At 59.6% G+C, this 20,449-nt stretch overlaps 1 protein-coding gene and 1 long non-coding RNA gene across 4 annotated transcripts in view; one reads left to right on the forward strand and one right to left on the reverse strand.

Annotated features, from left to right (window-relative positions):
- Nucleotides 1-19,607, reverse strand: part of RGS12 (regulator of G protein signaling 12) — a 120,460-nt gene extending 100,853 nt beyond the window's left edge. For both annotated transcript variants that reach the window (XM_030314308.1, XM_030314309.1), the window contains exon 1: nucleotides 19,571-19,607. The gene's annotated coding sequence lies outside the window, so the exon portion shown is untranslated. The remainder of the gene's footprint in view (nucleotides 1-19,570) is intronic.
- On the forward strand, nucleotides 14,942-16,400 carry LOC115512866. 2 transcript variants are annotated; one of them, XR_003968527.1, is made up of 3 exons: nucleotides 14,942-15,089; nucleotides 15,467-15,539; nucleotides 15,961-16,400. It is a non-coding gene; the product is annotated as an uncharacterized LOC115512866 (long non-coding RNA). The 2 variants fall into 2 exon arrangements; XR_003968526.1 differs by having other exon boundaries at nucleotides 15,992-16,400.
- Nucleotides 19,608-20,449: the final 842 nt, after the last annotated feature.

The following is a 20,449-nucleotide window of genomic DNA, read 5'->3' on the forward strand; positions in this document are numbered from 1 at the left end:
TCCCCGCAGCTACGAACCCATTTCCCACACTCAGCCACCCACCACCACCTCACTCTGCGCGACAAACACACCTTTTGCTAGAAGCACCTCCTCCCCCTCCCCCACATCCCCCTCCCCCTCCTCCCACTCCTCCTCTTTGGTCCCTGACTTCCACCTACCCCACCCCACCCATCTATGCACCTAGGACAGCCGGCCTCCCCTGGGCCCAGGCCGCACCCCCCCACCCTACCGCCCCCTGCAGTCCACCAGCTGTGCCACCCCCAGCCTCCGCCATCCCTGACGAGGATCCTCACCCTTGCTCCCTGGTGACCCCTGCCCTTCCCCCTCGGCCTCCCGTCCACCGGGAAAGAGCCCGCTCAGATCCTCGTCCACGCTCACATCCTCTGCGCCCACCTGGGGACACCCCACCCCAGAGGAGCTGGCGGTGGGCTTTCTCCACAGCACGTGCTGTGGGGCCACCGTTGCCCGGGGGGCCTGGGCCCCGCCCCGAAGTCATGCTCCTCAGCCCCTGAGGGGTCCTGCTCCGCTCATGACCACCCAAACCCACCCATCTTCGGCCCCCCGCTGCTCTCCTTTGCAGGGAACAGACAAGTGCCACCAGCCCAGCGGCCACGCGGCCATCGTGCACAGCCTCCCCCCTCCCCCCGGCGCGCACACCCTCCCACTTCGGGTTGGCTTCTCCGCCTAGGCCTCCCCCCCAGGCCCCCCACTCTCTCAGGAAGCTGCCACGCCCACTGCCCTTCTCCCCTGGCGTGACGTGGCTCCCTCTCAAGTGGGCCACCCCACAGCTTCTCACAGTCCCCGAGCCCCCCTGAACTGGAGAGGAGGCAAGCTCTCGCTGGACTCACCTTCCCACAGCGCCTCTCCTCCCCTCGGCGGCGCCTCCAAGGCTCACCCTCCTGGGGTCTCCGCACCCCGCCTCCCACCCTCGCCCTCCCTCTGCAAACGGGCCCCCGGCCCCTCGTGCCCGCAAACACGCTCGCCTGGCCACCAACGAGCCCAGGGAGCCGCGTCCCACGGACTCTGCTGGGTCTGCATTCCCTGGCTTCTCAACAAACTCAACACGCCGCGCCTCCCCCCTTCCGGGTCCTGCTCTGCTTGGCCTCGAGTGTGGGGGTCCCAGCTCGCTCCCTCCGCCCCGAGCGACTGGACCCCTCGAGGCCAGGGTCTCCCGCATGCTGATCTCCCACCCACACCCTCCCGCAAGTCTGGGGGCACCTCAAACTTAACGGTCAAAACAAACTCTTCCTCAAAGCTGCTTCTGTCTCAGTGACCAGCCAGACACACGGGCAGAAGCGGACACAAGCGGGGTCCCAAAGAGACTCCCAGAACCCCAACCAGGACGCACACACATGCACAAAGAGGCGGCCTCAGGAAAAGGCTACCACGAACAGAAGCAGCAAGTGAACAGAGTCGACAAAACCCCCAACACAGGGCAGCCTCTAGAGGGAGCAGACGGACCAGGCGGACCAGGCGGACCAGGGGGACCAGGGGGACCAGGGGGACCAGGGGCAGGATCGGTACAGAATAGGCTGGAGCAGGAAGCCGCCAAGGGGACAAGCGGGACTGGAGGGCAAGAAAACGTGGATAATTCGGTGATAAGTCTCTCTGTTCGTCTGTCACTACGTCACCCACAGAGGGCAGCCAGAAAGGGCCCCCCAGGTTTGTAGGGTGCATTTGGGTTGTAGGACTTAAAGTGTACGTTATGTGGAAAACAAAATTCTCTTCAGAGAATCTTGGAGACAGGTCCAGAGATGGGGGGGGGGGGGCATGGAAGTGATGGATGGATGGAGGGATTGGGGGGGATAGATGGAGAGATGGATGGATGGGTGGATGGAGGGAAGGACAGATGGATGGGGAGGGAGGGAGGGGTGGGCAGATGGATGGGTGGGTGGGTGGGTGGATGGACAGACTGAGTAAATTCATTAGCGGTAGTCAATGTTTACCCAATGAAACCTGGTTGGTTAGTTGGCCCAAAAATTAAAGGACTCTTTTCCCGAGCTACAGACAAACGGGAACCTTCAAACAAAGTGGCCACCAAATGCTGCGCAGGGTAAGTGAAATGAGACCCATCAAACTTTCAGAGAGGGGCGCCTGGGGGGCTCCGTCGGTTGAGCGTCCGACTTCGGCTCAGGTCACGATCTCGCGATTTAGGAGTTCGAGCCCCGCGTCGGGCTCTGTGCTGACGGCTCGGAGCCTGGAGCCCGCTTCGGATTCTGTGTGTCCCTCGCTGTCTGCCCCTCCCTCGCTCAGACTCTGTGTCTCACTCTGTCTCTCAAAAAATGGATAAACGTTAAAAAAATAAAATAAAATAAAATAAAAACTTTCAGAGAGAGAAGACAGGTCTTGTATGAAGGAACAGAACCTGCCAGAAAGCGCCAGAGGACGGCGGAGCCCAGGGAGCTTCTGCAGCTCCCCACAGGCACGCGGAAGAACGAACACGCGGGCGGGGGGAAGGCGGCTGACCGGCAGGCCCGGGTGTGGTGTCGCGGCAGGGTCACGGCGGCCGTGTGCCCACGCGGTGTCCACAGGGCGCCCGCGGCCTGGCCACGCTCCCCACGTGCGGCCGCCCCCTCCAGTACTCGTGCGGGCAGCCGAGCCGTAAACCCGTCCCCGAGACTTCAAACCTGCGGCGGCTCCACAAGGGAAGGGTGGCCAGGAAAAGCAGCCTGTCCCAACACGTCTGTGAGCGCGACGGTCAACGAACGGCAAGGGAGGCGCCGAACGAGGCATTCTGTGTGAGTCTGCCCGTGGCGACGGCGGTCACGATGAACTGCGTGTCCCCCGCCTGGGAGCAGCCTCCCGTTCGTACCGTTTGTTGGACTCGCCGGGTGCGTTTCTTTTTATTCACCCGTGGCGCAAGCTCGAGCCGGCGCGGGGCTGCCTTGGTGGGGGGGTCCGGCCGCTGCCCCCACGTCCGCGTCAGCAGAGGCGCAGACCGAACTCGCCCGAGCCAGCCAGCCGGGTGCGCGGCGGGCGATGCTCCCAGAGGACCCCACCAGTGTCCACGGCGCGGCCCTGACACGAAGAACCCGAGAGACGCCAGCAGTGCGTCGTCGACAAGCCCCCGGACGTCCTAGAGGGGTGGGCTCGCGCCCCCCACGGACCGGGCAAGGGAGATTTCCCGTGCCCTCCCTAAAAGACATCTTGGGCTCGGGGGCGAAAGAAGGACATTCTTCTAAAACGGCTAGTGCCTTCTGTGTGTACAACCTCACGCTTTCCCCTAAACACCCGAGGCGCTACAACGGCTCTGCCGATACAAAGGAGCAAGCTGGTGCCTGTCCGCATCCGTTCCACAAATACCGGGGACCCAGCCGGGCACCTCCACACCTGCCAGGCAGCACTGATGCACCGAGGACCCCTCGTGCCCTCGCACGCCCTCGTCAGCAGCAGGTGTGTCTGCAGCGGCCGTCCCACGCTCCGCTGTAGGTGGAGGGGCTGAGAGCGGCCTCCCCAGGTCAGGATGGGGAGCAGGTGCACTCGGGGGGCTGTGCCCGGGAGCGACATCCGGGCCGCCGACCCACGCCTGGAGTCCGTCTACGTGGCGGGACTCCGGACTTGGAGCCGACGCTGCCGTGGGAGGGTCTCGGGCGGAGTGTTCTGCACGTGGGAGGGACGGGGCTCACCGGGGCCGGAGGCTGGACAGTGATCGAGCCCACTGCCGCCTCTCTGTATTTGTGATACAAGTCGACGGCACCCTCCTAGTCGTCCTGCCCTCGGCAGTCCCTCCCCCTGGGATCCGGGCCGAACTTGGTGCCTCACCCCTAGTAAACAGGGCAGAAGGGAGGAGAGGTCACTTCCCAGAGCACTACAGACACTGGTTTTTGTCTTCCTCAGCTTTCCCTCGCTCACGCCTCACGCCGAAGGAAGTCAGCTGCCGGGTCGCGAGCTGCCCTAAGAAACAGCCCCCGGGGCAAAAACGATGTCTCGGGCCACCAGCCGGCGAGGTCACGAGGCCTGCCGGCAGCTGCGTCACATCTTCCGGGGCCGCCGCCCCCACGAGAGCCGAGCCTGGATGCAGACCGTCCCCCCCCTGCGGCCTGGCCACCACCGCGGGCACAGCCCTGGGACAAAGGACCCAACTAAGCCTCAAGGCCCGACCAGAGAAGCCGCGAGGTGAGAAACGCGGGCCGTCCTCTGCCGCCGCGTGCCAGGGACTATCTGTTACGCGGCAGCGGTGACGAGCAAAACCATGAACGATTTCACTTGACTTGCTCTCGCTCCTACTATCGACACAGAGCGGCCTGCATTTGTTTCCAGGCAGCAACGCATGCTTAACGCTCCGCAACACGTTCCCTCAAACCTGATCTGTGATGTGCCGAGTCAGGACATCGTACCATGCACACCTGAGAGAAACGGACGACCGAGCGGAACACGCTGGCTGAGGGAAAGGGCCGCCGGGTGACTACCTCCCCGCTGGGACCTCGCAGGTCGCGCCGACGAGGAAAGCGAGGCTGCCCAGTCGTGACTGAACACGCTCGGCTAATTCCGCTTGGGCCCGTCGGCACGCCCCCGGCCGCCTCTCGCTTCACTGTCAGCACGTGAGACGCTGACCTCCCTTGAGGTTTTTCTACCCACAGAATTATTTACCTGGCCCTCAAAGAGTCTACCTCGGTTCCTCGGTGGCCTCGTCCCCCAATGTGACGCCAATCCGGCCTGGGGGGCAGCTCAGCAGCCACGCGGACGATCAGCGTGTGTGCTTCTTGACTGATTTTTAGAAGGCTGAACAGAGAGCACCATACAGGAAATGCCCCAGCTCGGCATTTTGTGGTTACGCAGCCTTTGTGCGTGGGGCTTTTTTGAGTGCCGGTTCCTGAGGTTTTAGCCCTTGACGTCCAAAGAAACCGAGAGGCGAAGCCGCAGGGACCTCGGATCTGAGAGCGCGACTTGTCTGCCCTCCTGGCCGGGCTCCCCACTCCCCAGGAAGAGCCTGCCCCTCGCTAAGCAGCCCCCCCGGCCCCCCCCACCCTCGTGGGGATCAGCAGGGGAGACCAGAACTCACTCCAACAGCAAAGCGGCTCTCGGATCAGGAAACAGGGCGATTATAAGCAGTCAGGAAAGAGGAGAAAGAAATAAGAAAAAGAGAGAAGAGCTTAAACACTGGCAACTTGAAGGTCTCGTCTCTCGGAACACATCAGAAAAACGTACGTACAGTTACTACCCGCAGCCTAATAGCATTAGGAATTCCGAAAACACCGAAAATACCGTGGAGTTGAAGAAACAGTTACGCTAATGTCATACTGACTACATAAAGAAAGCTTGAAACACTAGCCGGAAACTCCCCCAGCCTCCTCCTTCAGGAGAACTTTCGTGGCCCTGAGTGGGCGGTGGTGCGGGTGGGGGTGGGGGGCGGCTGAGCCCCCCTCGGCCCCTGCTCCCCAGTCCTAGTCACAGGCCCCAGTCATGGCTCGGTGGCCGCACAGGGAGGCCCGCGACCACCGCAAGTGCCCAAAGCCCTCCAGACACAAGGGCCTGCGGGGACAGGATGGTGCCCAGCGGCACAGGTGTCCCCGGCCGGCTCCCGGTGTCCCACCTACAGGCCCCGGCCGGCTCCCAGCAGCAGTTCCAACCCAGCACTGGCCCTTTTCCTAGCGTGAGGAGGACAAAGCCTACATTCGGCAGAAAGACTATCGTTTAAATTACAAAGGTCCATCTTACTGGCTCAAAAACACTCATATATCTCCTGAGGGATTCTAACCTTTTGGGACCTAAAGTTTACATCAAGCAAAATCTGTGGGCGAACCCATCAAGAGGAGCAAACGTCACATGCTCTCTCATCTCAAAGAGAAATCAACACGTGAGACCTCGACCACTAGGGCAGTGTGCCCTGTCATACCGGGCTCACAGGGGCTCGGGGGTGGCGCAGTCTGCAGCCTGGGACGACACCAGGCATGGGCGTCCACATCCACAACCAGCGTCCCCCGAGCACACGCAGGGGCCCGGCCACTGGCCTGCCCCGCGGACTCTCCCCTGTCGTTCTGCACTCCCTCCGCCGTGCCGGACGGCACAAAGCTACTGAGGCGGGGGCGCCGCGACGTGACTTCCTTGATTCACGTCACGTGAAGGACGTTTTCCACACAGGAAGGAGTTTAAGAAAGACCTCGATTACGGAAGGAAGCTCGGCAGAAGGGAGGCGAGCCAGACCCCCAGCGCCCCGCTGCAGCCCGCCGTCACCCGGCCTCCGGGGCAGAGCTCAGCCCCGCGCCTTCTCCCGCTCACTCGGCACCTGCCCTGAAGCCACCAGGCCCGCCTCCACCTGCCCGCACCTTCCCTCGGGCTCATCTCCAACGAGTAACGCTGGCCCGCTTCTCTGGGGACCCAGCCTGCCTGCCGAGGCCGGCCCAAACCGCAGTGTGCCTGGCGGGCAGGCCTGTGGTCACCGCCTCGGGACCGTCCCGCGCCTGCCTCACCCGTGGGCGCGTTCATTCGTTCGGCGGCTGCGGACCGGCTCCTTCGGCAGCACGGGAAGACCGTTCTCAACAGCGACAGTGACGGCCCCGCCTCCGTCCCGGTGCCAGCCGCTGCTGGCGGACGGCACGGCCACCCACGGAAGGTCAGGGGGACGCACGGGAGACCACACGGCCCGACTCCTTCGGAGAATTCACTCCTCCCCATCCTTCACCGCTCCTCGGCTCAGCTCGGACCCCACCAACTCCTCCAATGCCCACCGACGCCCCAACTGTCCTGCGGACCGGCGGGCCCCGCACGCCAGCCGCGTCTGCCGTCAGCCCGGGGGCGGCACTACGTCGCCTCCGACGTCCTTCTGAGGGAGCGGCACCCACACTCGGAGCATGTGTGGGCATCGGGGCCCATCTGCGAGCAGGGGAACGCGGGGCCCACCTGCCAGAGGGGAGGACACACCGAGGCCGTGAACTTCAGAAGTCCTAACGGAGCGGAAGCGCCACGCCGACCAGGAGCCCAGAGGAGGGCCGGAAGCCGCAGCCCGCCCCCGCCCAGCGCCCACGGCCAGGACCCAGCAGGCCCCAAAGGGCAGACTGAGGCCAACCTACCCCCGCAGCCAGCGGGCAGGCCTCCCGGGAGCCCGGCTTGCTCTGGGCACCTGCCCGGCCACTGCCGAGAGTCAGGAGCAGGCCAAGCAGGAACTGCGACCCTCCAGGATCTGTAGCTGATGGGCCTGGGGGGCTATTCTCCATTCCAGAAACAAACTCTAGCTCAGTGTCTTGAAATACGGGGGCTAAGCCATCTCGATTTTCCCTTCCTGTTGTTAATTGACTTTCTTTTTTTTAAATATTTATGTATTTACTTGTTTATTTTTAACATTTTTTGATTTTTTGAAGGAGAGAGAGCGAGCATGAGCGGGGGAGGGGCAGAGAGGGGGGAGACACAGAATCCAAAGCAGGCTTGGGGCGCCTGGGTGGCTCAGTCAGTTGAGCGTCTGACTTCGGCTCAGGTCATGACCTCGTGGTATGTGAGTTCGAGCCCCACATCGGGTTCTGTGTTGACATCTCGGAGCCTGGAGCCTGCTACGGATTCTGTGTCTCCCTCTCTCCCTGACCCTACCCCACTCAGAAAAAAATAAACATCAAAAAAAAAAAAAATTAAAAAAAAAAAAAAAAAGAATTCAAAGGAGGCTCCAGGCTCCAGGCTCTCAGCACAGAGCCTGACACGGGGCTCAAACCCACAAACCACAAGATCGTGACCTGAGCCACCCAGGTGCCCCCTGACTTCCCTTTCTTATCTCTACTCAATATTTATTATTTGTGGTTTTTCAACCCGGCCACAGCGGGACTACGGAGTCATTGGCTTTAGCGAGTTAAACATACAGGACACCCGGTGAGATGTGAATTTCAGGTAAAAAATGAGTAACTTTTTAGTCTAAATATGTCCCAAATACCGCACGGTGTTTTGTCTGACAAATCTAGCCGAAGGGACGGAGGAGGGGGAGGCCCTCATGGTGACTCGTAGCCCTTGGCTCCTCTCTGCTGGAGCCCGGCCGTCTCCCATTACCTGCACCCGGACTGTCACCTCCGTTCCCGCCCCCTTCACCCTCCCCCCCCCCCCCCCCCCCCCGCCCCCGCACCTCTCCCGACCCCTCACAGCCACTTCCTTGGGCAGAGTGGACAGCGGCAGGCCAAGGACAGGAGGGGACGAGCCAACCCTGCGTCCACTTGCCTGCCGGCCCCCTCAGTCAATCCCCTGCCCTCGCCTGCCTCCTTGCCTCACCCCTGAACACCTACGAAAGGCTGAGAACGATTTTCCTCGTCAACAAACGGGCCTTATGTCAGGCCCCCCACGTGACATTCTCCTGCCCACGTACAGTCGTGGCCATTCCCTACGGGAATCTGGAGGAACAGGCAGGGCTGACAGAAATCCTTCTGCTCTCCACATCTCTTTCTGTCACTCCCAGGAAGACAGGACAGGCCACAAACACGCCCAGTCCCGGTGCCCACGTCAGCGTGGGGAAGGCTCGGTCCCGCCCATGGGGAGGCTGAGGGCAGAACCCCATTTGGAAGCAATGGAGGAGGGGTGACCAGAGGGGGTCCCGCGGGCAGGAGGCCCCGCCCCCTGGCGACCCCACCTGGCTCCTCACCTCCCAGGTCCTGGCAGGGCGTCGTGGGCTGATGGTGGCCCCAAAGACGTCAGGCCCTAATCTGCAGAACTTGGAAACGACCCCCTTTGGAAACAGGGTCTTTGCGGGCGGGCTTACGTTAACGATTCTGAGACAGGAGATGCTTCTGGATGATCTGGGCGGGCCCCGGACGCCATCCCAAGCGTCCTTATGAGAGGGAGGCGGAGGGGAGGTCCGACGCAGGCAGGGGAGAGGTCACGTGAACACGGAGGCAGAGACGGGGCGGTGCGGCCACAGCCCATGACCACCAGCGGCCCCCAGAAGAGCCCCGAAGGGAGCACAGCCCTGCCACCACCTGGATTCAGACTTCTGGCCCCCAGAACGGCAAGAGAACAAATTCCTGCTACTTGGAGCCCCCCGGTTTGTGGGGCTTTGTTACCACAGCCGCAGGAAACTACCACGACAGACGGGCGCGGGGAGCCCTCCTCCCCCTGGGCCCCGGCCGCCCCGGCCTCTCAGGCGAGGAAGCCGACGGGCTGCTGAATGCTGAACCCCACAGAACCGGCTGTGACTCTGAATCTGGCTGGACACAGAATCCGGCTGGACTCCAGGCAACTAGGGACGCGGGGCTCTGGGGAGCGGGTGGTCTGGGCACCTGCCCAGTACCTCCCGGGGAACATGTGTCCTGGGCTCAGCTCCTCTGACCGCGTTCAGAGAGGAGCCACAGGGGCGCCTGGTAGCTCAGTCAGTGAAGCGTCCGACTCTTGATTTCGGTTCAGGGCACGATCTCATGGTTCGTGAGTTCGAGCCTCGCATCGGGCTCTCTGCTGTCAGCTCAGAGCCCACTTCGGATCTTCTGTTCCCCTCTCTCTCCACCCCACCCCGCCCCCCGCTCGTGCTCACTCACACTCTCTCTCTCTCTCAAAAATAAATGAACATTAAGAGAAAAAAAAAAGATGTGCTCCACAAGGTCTGAGCCTCCCACCTGGGCACCTCCGGGGCACATCCACTCAGACAACGACACCGCAAGCCCAGACGTGACGTCACTAACAGTCACCGACAAAAGTCCCCCATGTGAGACACACACACGCTATCCTAGCTAATCCTCACAGAGGCCCCATCCTTCACCTTACCTTCCGACGGAAACCGCGCACGGAAAGCATTTTGCCCCAGGTCTGACTAGACGGTGGGGTGGAGGACACGGTGCCTGAGCCAGTGGTCTGCGTCCTTCCGCTCCGGCCTCAGATGGAGCCCCACGCCCAGGCAACTCAAGCCGGGCCCCGGGGGTCGCCAGCCCGAGAGGTCAGAGAAGAGCCAGCCCTGGGCTTTACGATATCCTGGGTTTGTTAAGGAAAAGCTTTTAGACTAGAGGCGCTCACTCCCTGATTCCTGGATTCTCCTGACGAGAAACAAGTAAACCCAAAGATCGATGCTTGGCTACTTAGCAAAGCACAAGGAGGTCTAGCAGTGAAGCAAAGAGCCTCACGCGTTCTCCTACGCTGCTAAATCAAGTTCCGGCCGGTTACAAGATACGAAAGCCAACCATCTGAAGGCACCTGAGAACGTGAAAAGCAGGTGGAAAGCAGAGGGGTCATCCCCTAAAAGAACGGGTTGCCCTGGGTAAGACACGCGTTCGTACAGACGGCTGGAACTCTGGTGGAAGGCAGCAAGCCTCCTAGCTTCAAGGCCGAGAACAGAGTTTGGGCACGGCTGGAAGTGAGGGGGACACCTCAATGGCTCAGAAAGGAGGCAGCCTGGAAGACAGATAGCCCTGAGGTGGGTCTGTAAACTTGGCCCAGGCCCTCAGCCAGCCCCCGAGCTGCCCCAAGGAGCAGAAGCGAGGAGCTGGTAGGCCAAGTGCGCGAGGCAGAGACGAGAGCGGAGATCTCAGTTTGAGTCAAGACAAATTAACTTCCGGAACAAAACACAAAACTCTCCAGAAACGAGAATCACCACAGTGGACCGTCCACAACGCTCAGCACATGATCAAGGATTACCCGATGTTCACAGAAACGGGAAGATGTGACCCACAGTCAAGAGAAAAACGAGTCCACAGAAATTGATCCTGAGAAACCCAGGGGTTGAAATTAGCAGATAAGACCTTAAGGCAGCTGATATAAAGTGAAAACTTTAATGCAAAATATGATCACAATAAACAGATGACATATCTCAGTAGAGAGACAGAAACTATAAATAAAAGTAGGCACCAGGCTGGCTTAGTAAGTACAGCATGCGGCTTGATCTCAGGGTCACGAGTTCAAGCCCCGCACTGGGTGTAAAGCTCAGTTTAAAATTAAAAAAAAAAAATTTTTTTTAAAGCAAGTGGAAATTCTAGAAATAAAAACTGCAGTAACTGAAATGTGGAAACTCACCAAATGGAACTAAGAACAAACTGGAGGCAGAAGGAGGGGTGAGTTAACTTGAAGACCGATTAATAGAAACTACCCAATATGAAAACTGACAAAAATGATTTTTAAAATGGACAGAGCCTGATGCCCAGTGGGACAACATCAAGCACCAACAATAAATGTAATAGGAACACCACAAGGAGAGAATAAATAAGATAGAAAAAAATACTTGAAGAAACCATGAACGAATTTTCCCCAGACTTGGTGAAAAATTACAAACGTATAGATCCAAGAGGCTCAACAAAGTCAGGGCAGCATGAATACCGAGAAAACCGTCCCACGCATATCGCACTCAAGTGCCGAGAGACAGGGGTGCCGGGGGCTCCGTCAGTTAAGCGTCCAGCTTTTGGTTTTGGCTCAGGTCACGATCTCATGGTTCATGGGTTCGAGCCCTGTGTCGGGCTCGGTGCTGACAGCACGGGGCCTGCTTGGGATTCTCTCTCCCTCTCAAAATACATAAATAAACTTCGAAACACGAAACAAAACAGAAGCGCTGAAAGACAAAGACGAGAGCTGGAAAGCAGCGTCGCCACCTAACACACGGGACGCCACGGCTGTGACAGCGTTTCATACAAATGCAGCAGCCAGAAGACGCCGGCAACCTGGAATTCGACATCGGCAAAGAGATCCTTTAACACCGAAGGAAAACAAAGACATTTCAGATGAATGAAAACCAGGAGGATTTGTCACTCAACAGGCAAGAAACGCTGAAGCGTTTCAAGCGGAAGAGAAAGGATACCAGATGGAGACACAAATCTGCAGGAAGGAATGAGGCGCACCAGAAGCGGTGGACGTGTAAGTAAATATTTTAAAATAGTGGTGTTTCCCTCTTAATTTCTTTTTTTTTCTAATTTTTTTTTTTTTACATTTATTTATTTTTTGAGAGACAGAGACAGAGCACAAGTCGGGGAGGGACAGAGGGAGAGGGAGACACAGAGTCCAAAGCAGGCTCCAGGCTCCAAGCCGTCAGCACAGAGCCCGACGCGGAGCTCGAACTCACGAACTGTGAGATCGTGACCCGAGCTGAAGCCGGTCGCTTAACCGACTGAGCCCCCCAGGCACCCCCCCTCTTAATTTTTTTCAAAACAAAAATTATGGGGCACCTGGGTGACTCAGTCAGTTGAGCATCTGACTCTTGATTTCAGCTCAGGCCATGATCTCACGGTTCGTGACTTCAAGCTGACAGCACAGAGCCTGCTTGGGCTTCTCTCTCTCTCTCTCTCTCTCTCTCTCTCTCTCTCTCTCTCTCTCAAAATAAATAAATTAAAAAAAAAATTTTTAAGCGTATTCCAAATAGGAGTGCCTGGGTGGCTCTGTCGGCTAAGCGTCCGACTCTTGCTCTCAGCTCAGGTCTTGAGCTCAGGGTCGTGAGTTCAAGCCTCATGTTGGGCTCTGCTCTGGGCGTGAACCCTACTTAAAAAAAAAAAAGAATATTCCCAATATTATTTATTCCCCACCCCCAAGTTGCTTTGGAGGAATTTGTGTTTATTATTTATCAGCTAATAAAAAAATTCTTCAATTTGGGGGAGGGATGTTTAAACACTGAAAAATGTAAATGGATAAAACGTTCACATTCAAAAGCCAACGCTATCGAACTGGATACACGATCGGGACTCAACCGTATGCTTTATAAGAAGCTGACTCTGAACACAAGGACACAAACAGGCTGAGCGTAAAAGAATGGAAGAGTTGTGCTGTGCAAACAGTAAACACGAGGAAGCTCGGAGGGCTGACTTAATACGAGACTTCAAGCCCCATTCATCAGCAGAATCATCACCACAAACGTGTGCCAACTTAATAACAGATTCACACACATGAACCAAGCCTGAAGGAGCAAAAAGCGGAAACGGACAAATCCAGTCAGTGTTGGGAGATGTTGAAAACCTTTCTCAGCAACTGGTGGAAACCCCCCGAATCCCTCCCACCCAACATCAGTAATGACACAGGACATGTGAACACTACGTGATATTGCTACGCGCCCGGCAGTTTTAGGTGTTTGAGATCAGCCATGAATGCTATTGAGGAAAAAACCCTGGTCTCATGGAAGAGATGGTCTTATGGTCTTAGGAAAAATGGGGGGGGAGGAAAAGGAATGGAGAAGGAAAAAAGAAAACCAGAATAAAAACTTGAAGTATGTTTACTATCTTCCAGAAAAGAAGGTCCTAAATCTCTGAATAAAGAACAGGATGATATTTTTTTTTAAAAAAGAAAAGGGAAACCAAAACAGAACTCTTGAAAACGGAAAAGGATAATGGCGATAAAGGGACTAACAGAGGGCTGGGAGACAATGGGACACAATCTCCCAAGAGCTGAGCAAACATCTCCCAGATCAACAAGAGGAGAAAAGAGATCAGGGGATTAGCAGGTCAGCCAGGAGATCCCAATTCCAGATACAAGGAGTTCCAGAAAGAACTCAAGATTGAAAGCAGGAAATTCTCACGGGAGTAACAGAAAAGTCAGTCCCCAGGCCGAAGGGCCCCACCCCGTGCCCAGCACAGCGGCACAGCGTTGAGAACAAGCACCACCATGGGCTAGTTCGGGGCACAGGGGGAACAAGGGAAGCCCCCGTGAGCCTCCTGGGGCCAGATCACAGACGGGACAACTGAAATCAGAACGGCACCCGTGATGGAAACGGAAGACCACGAAGCAACATCTTCAAAAACCTGAGAAAATAGGGGCACCTGGGTGGCTCAGTAGGTTGAGCGTCCGACTTTGGCTGAGGTCATGATCTCACGGTTCCTGGGTTTGAGCCCCACATCGGGCTCTGTGCTGACAGCTCGGAGCCTGGAACCTGCTTCTGATTCTGTGTCTCCCTCTCTCTGCCCTTTCCCTGCTCACACTCTGTCTCTCTCTCTCCCTCTCTCTCAAAAATAAACATTAAAAAAAATTTTTTTTTAAAAACTGAGAAAATATCTTTCAGTATTTTCAATATTCTATACCCAGCTAAACCAAAAGTAACTGAGGAGTAAAGATATTTTCAGAACCAAAGATGAGAGTAATATCTATGTAATGTCCCTTAGCTATCCAGAATACCTCCTTCAGCAAAACGAGGAGTAAGCCCAGGCGGACAGAGGGGTCCAGAGTGCGGGGACCGACACAGAGGGACAGTGGCACAGGGGACGCGGGGCGACAGCCATGCAGGGGCCTTCCCGGGACCAGAACAGACTGGGGCAGGATGCGGGACCCCGGGAGAAAACGCCCCAACAGCAGGCACCGCCACAATGGGGGTGTAAGGCAGGAGACAGTCCTGGAATAGGCAGGTGGCAGGGCCGGGTGGGAAAGCTGCTGCACTCAGTGTCCTGAGCCAGTCGGTGACAAACCATCCCTAGGGTCAGAGGTTTAACCAAAAGCTATGACTGTGGTGGGAGGCGAAGGGAGAGGAAGGGGTGGAGGGGCCTTGGGAGAGCCGAGGTTCCGCTGCACCTGTGGGAAAACGGAAAGCTCAGACGACACTGCAGGAGGCGCGGACAATCTGTCGTCTTGGCCCTTCACCCAGCGTCCTGGAGGGATGATCACGACCAAGGTTTAGGGACAGCAAGATGCAGAAAAAGGTGAGTAGCATGGTGTGTGTGCGCGCGTGTGTCTGGGGGTGCCTCTGTGTCTGTGGGAAGGTGTCCGTGTGTGCCTCTGCGGGGATCTGTGTGTGCGTGTGTACCTCTCAGTATCTGTGTGTCTTGTGTCTGTGTGGAGGGATAGGTCTGTGCGTGTGCGTCTGTGTGTGCACATCTGCGTGTGTGCGTGCATGTGTGTGTGTCTATCTAGAAATGACTGTGTGAACAGGAACACAGCCGGGGAAGGGTATACCTCGGGGGTCACCGTGGTTAGAGGGTTGGAGACAGCCAAGCCACGGGATGGGAGACAGAAGACGGCCAGAAAGGACAAAGCACCTGCTGTCTGTGGGAAAGGCTCTAACACAAGAGCTCTCTGCCCGGTGCACACGGACCAACGGATCAGGTGACCTTTTGAACGAGTGAAGCCGGAAATCACGGGTAAAAATCACATGGGCCTGTGTACAGAGCGCGCGTCTCAGGAGAGACTCCAGTTTTCGTCAGACGGTCAAGGGAGCAGTGACCACCCCCCACCCCCCAAGCAGTAAGAACAAGTCACCTGAGGCCGATCTTCTGCCCGGGCCACCGGCCCCACCCCAGAAGGTGCGTGAGATGAAAGGCGGTCCTCCCAGATATCAGGTGCGGAGCACGGCGGGGGGCTGGACAGTGGTCCCGAGACTCAGGTCCCAGTTCCCGGACTGGGAACGCCACCGACAGGCAGCAGGGACTTGGAGGTGTGACAACGTGGAGGTGGGAGAGGCCCCGGGTCTGCAATCGCAGGGGCCCTTGTGGGAGGAAGGCAGGGAGCTGGGGAGCCGGGGACGCGGGGCCCAAGGACTGAGGACGGCCCCCAGAAGCTCAAAGGGGACGGAGTGGGCTCTCCCGGAGCGAGGTGTCACTCAGTTTCGGCCCAGTGACACCCATCTCGGACTTCTGGCTTCCTATGCGGAAGCCCCGAAGTTTGTGGTGATTTGTTACAGCCGCCACAGGAAACTTTCAAGCGCTAATTCGAAAAAGAAATGTTTACAGGACTTCCGCCAAGTCAAAGAAAAGGTAAAATGTAACAGGGCACCTGCTGCACCCACCGCCTGCCGCCCCAACACCCTGTTTTCTCCTGCGTCCTCACTGTCTGCCTGGCCCGGTTGGTTCTGACACAGACAGGGCAGGGGGCAGGAGACCACACAATCGCAAAGTGAACCCCTGTCGTCTTCCCTGAGAGGGTGGGAGGGATGGCCCCCAGCACGCCTGTCCCTCCCATCCCTCCCGTCCCTCCTGTCCCTCCCACGTGCGCCTCCGGCAGCCTCAACCAGCCTCCCCCCTGCCCCTCCCCCCACACGCCCTCTGGCACCCACAGCCAGCGCCCAGGCGCCCAGTCCCAGCCCTACAGCCTCATCTGCTCCCCGGCCCTCCCTTCCCAGCAGCCTTCATTCTAGAAAGTGGGAGCGAGGCCTGCCCTTGACCCTGGGGCTGCCAGCACCGGCAGCTGCCCTCTCTCTGCCGCACAGGACTGCTCGGTGCCCCGCTCCTCACCCCGACCCACCCCACGACACAGCCGCCACGGCCGCCCCACACGTCCAGCCCAGGTCCACGGCCTTCCCTCCGGCCACCATGGCCTCCCTCGCCCCGCTGGTCCCCGTGGCCCCAGAAGTGCCCACGTCCCTCACTGCCCGTCGGCCAGGGCCCTCGCTGTGGGCACCCAAGCACTCGGCCGTCCACCTGAGGAGCGTCCCTCAAGTCCGGGTCCCGCGCCGAGCCCTGCGTGCCTGCGGTCTCTGGTCGTCAAACCCACCGGGTGGGGTGGCATTTTTATGAAGTTCACACGGTGACAATTATGCTTCCACAGTAAAACTTTAACCATGCTCTACTCCTCCTCCCCTCCCCCACTGCCCGTTCCAGACGCCAGGACCCCTCCCCGCGCGCTTCACCCCACGGCCAGGGTGGGGGTGCTGCCCCCTCCGCTGCGCCCCTCCTCTCCGGAGCCGGCCCCCTGCGGGACCACCGGCCTCCCACGGGCCCCTCCCACAGCACACCGCGACCCCGGCATCACTGACACGGGCCGCTCCCAGGGCCCCGGACAGACCCCTCGTCACCAAGAGCGGCCTCCTGGCAGGCCACGTTCCCGAGCCATCCTCTAAGGGGACCTGAGGCACGAGTGGGAGGTCACCTCATCCCAGGAAAGTGGCCGGGCAGGTGCCAGGCCAGGAGGCACACTCGGAAGCCCCTGTCTGCACCCAGCTCCGGGGCTGCTCTCCATCTACACCCCACAACCCTGGGGCTCTGTCTACACCCCACAACTCTGGGCCGCTCTGTCCGCACCCCACAACTCTGGACCACTCTCTGTCTATACCCCACAACTCTGGGCCACTCTGTCAACACCCCACAACTCTGGACCACTCTCTGTCTACACCCCACAACTCTGGGCCACTCTGTCTACACCCCACAACTCTGGGCCGCTCTGTCCACACCCCACAACTCTGGACTGCTCTGTCTATACCCCACAACTCTGGGCCACTCTGTCCACACCCCACAACTCTGGACCACTCTCTGTCTATACCCCACAACTCTGGGCCACTCTGTCTATATCCCACAACTCTGGACCACTCTCTGTCTACACCCCACAACTCTGGGCCGCTCTGTCCACACCCCACAACTCTGGACCACTCTCTGTCTATACCCCACAACTCTGGGCCACTCTGTCTATATCCCACAACTCTGGACCACTCTCTGTCTACACCCCACAACTCTGGGCCACTCTGTCTACACCCCACAACTCTGGGCCGCTCTGTCCACACCCCACAACTCTGGACCACTCTGTCTATACCTCACAACTCTGGGCCACTCTGTTCACACCCCACAACTCTGGGCCGCTCAGTCTACACCCCACAACTCTGGGCCACTCTCTCTCTACACCCCACAACTCTGGGACCACTCTCTGTTTATACCCAACAACTCTGGACCACTCTGTCCACACCCCACAACTCTGGACCACTCTCTCTCTATACCCCACAACTCTGGACCGCTCTGTCTACACCCCACAACTCTGGACCACTCTGTCTACACCCCATAACTCTGGGCCACTCTGTCTACACCCCACAACTCTGGGGCACTCTCTCTGCACCCCACAACTCTGGGCCGCTCTCTGCACCCCACAACTCTGGGCCACTCTGTCTGCACCCACAACTCTGGGCCACTCTGTCTACACCCCACAACTCTGGGACGCTCTGACAATACCCCACAACTCTGGGCCACTCTGTCTACACCCCACAACTCTGGGCCGCTCTGTCCGCACCCCACAACTCTGGACCACTCTGTCTATACCTCACAACTCTGGGCCGCTCTGTTCACACCCCACAACTCTGGGCCACTCTGTCTACACCCCACAACTCTGGGCCACTCTCTCTCTACACCCCATTACTCTGGGCCGCTCTGTCCGCACCCCACAACTCTGGGCCACTCTGTCTACACCCCACAACTCTGGATCACTCTGTCCACACCCCACAACTCTGGACAACTCTGTCTATACCCCACAACTCTGGGCCGCTCTGTCTGCACCCCACAACTCTGGAGCACTCTCTGTCTATAACCCACAACTCTGGACCGCTCTGTCTACACCCCACAACTCTGGACCACTCTGTCTGCACCCCACAACTCTGGACCGCTCTGTCTATATCCCACAACTCTGGACCGCTCTGTCTACACCCCACAACTCTGGACCACTCTCTGTCTATACCCCACAACTCTGGGCCGCTCTGTCTACACCCCACAACTCTGGGCCACTCTCTCTCTACACCCCACAACTCTGGGCTGCTCTGTCCACACCCCACAACTCTGGGCCACTCTGTCTACACCCCACAACTCTGGATCACTCTGTCCACACCCCACAACTCTGGAGCACTCTCTGTCTATACCCAACTCTGGAGCACTCTCTGTCCACACCCCACAACTCTGGACCACTCTCTGTTTATACCCAACAACTCTGGACCACTCTGTCCACACCCCACAACTCTGGAGCACTCTCTGTCTATACCCCACAACTCTGGGCTGCTCTGTCCACACCCCACAACTCTGGGCCACTCTGTCTACACCCCACAACTCTGGGCCACTCTGTCCACACCCCACAACTCTGGACCACTCTCTGTTTATACCCAACAACTCTGGGCCCCTCTCTGCACCACACAACTCTGGGCCACTCTGTCTACACCACACAACTCTGGGCCACTCTCTCTCTACACCTCACAACTCTGGGCCGCTCTCTGCACCCTACAACTCTGGGCCACTCTGTCTACACCCCACAACTCTGGAGCACTCTCTCTCTCTACACCCCACAACTCTGAGCTGTTCTGTCCGCACCCCACAACTCTGGGCCACTCTGTCCACACCCCACAACTCTGGCGCACTCTCTGTCTATACCCAACTCTGGAGCACTCTCTGTCCACACCCCACAACTCTGGACCACTCTCTGTCTATACCCCACAACTCTGGACCGCTCTCTGTCTACACCCCACAACTCTGGGCCGCTCTGTCTACACCCCACAACCGGGAAACCCGCCCGGCCGCTGCACTGACGTTGCCACAGTTAATCGCTGGAGTTAGGGTCCCTGGAGACACCTCGACCCAAACAATGCGGCCGCCTGCTGGGGGCGACCAGGAAACTCCAGACCGGACGCAGACACGGGCCCCCGGGCTCCGGCCCAGGTCTGGGCGAGCGCGGTGGGCACGGCGGGCCCGGGTTCTCGGCCCATCCGCCGCCCCCCACCCCGACCTCGGACCGGGACCCTCGGGTCCTGCCAAGGACCGGTCGGCCCCTCGGAGACCCCACAACCCAGGCCCCGGCGGGGTCCGCCCGCGCCGGGCCCACGACAAAGTCCTCGGCGGAGGGCCCAGGAACAAAAGGAGAGCGGAGGGCGGCCGGGCGGCCCGGGGACGCGGGGACCCAGACGAGCGGGACGCCGGCCGCCCCCAGGCCCCCTCGACCCTCGGCCTCGCTGGGCGGGGCCGGCGGCCGGGCCGCGGAGAGCGCGAGCGCGCGCCCAGAGAAGAAAGAAACGGAGGCGGGGCGACCCTGCGCCCGGCCCGCAACCTACCGGCCGCTCGCTCCGCCGGCCGCGATCCGCTCCGCCCGCGCGCGCAACGGTCGCTCCGCTGCCGCCGCCCGCCCGGGGGGCGGGAGCCCTGGCGGGCGGGGGGCGGGGGGCGTGGTCTGCGCGTGGGCGGGGCGGGTGGAAGGCGTGGTCTTTAAGAACGTGGGCGGGTCCAAGACCGAGCCAGAATGCATGGCCTATGGGCGGGGCCTCGGTGACGGGGCGGGCCTACGGGGGCGGGGTCTACAGGGGTGAGAGATTGGGCGCGCGGCCAGGCTTCCAGGGGACGAGGGTAGAAAGAAATGAGGGGCGGGGCCTCAGCCGGAGGCGGGGCCTGCGCGGCGGATATGGGGGGGCGGGGTCTCCGGACCCGGGACAAGACTTCCGCTGCCCGCGCGGAGGTGGACGGAGGCTCCGGCGGTGGAATCCTTCCAGATACCCCGCCCAGTCCTCTCTTTTCTGTAAGCCCGGATCCCCTCCCATTCTGGGGCTTTTCCTGCGCCTCCGCCCCGGGCCCCACCTTACACACCTGCCCAGGTCTCCTCCCATCTCCTCGGCCCCTCCTGCGCCTCCGCCAGGAGTCCCCTCCCGACCCACCCACCCGAGTCCCTTCCCATCTCCCCCGCCCCGGTTCCTCCCAGCTCGAGTCTCCTCTCGCGTCCCTGCCCCGGGTCTCCTCCCGACTCCCCCCTTCCCAGCCCGGGTTGCCTCGCGTCCCCCGGGCCCCGTATCCCCCCCCCCCCCCCAGCCTGGGTTCCCTCCTGACCCACCACCACCCGGGTCCTCTCCCGACTCCCGAGTTCCCCCCTCAGGGTCCCTTCTTGCCTCCTGGGCCCCCTATCCACCCCCGCCAGCCCGGGTTCCCAACTGCGCCCCCGCCTG

This window comes from Lynx canadensis, chromosome B1 (assembly GCF_007474595.2).
Source record: "Lynx canadensis isolate LIC74 chromosome B1, mLynCan4.pri.v2, whole genome shotgun sequence".
In the NCBI taxonomy this organism is placed as follows: domain Eukaryota; kingdom Metazoa; phylum Chordata; class Mammalia; order Carnivora; family Felidae; genus Lynx; species Lynx canadensis.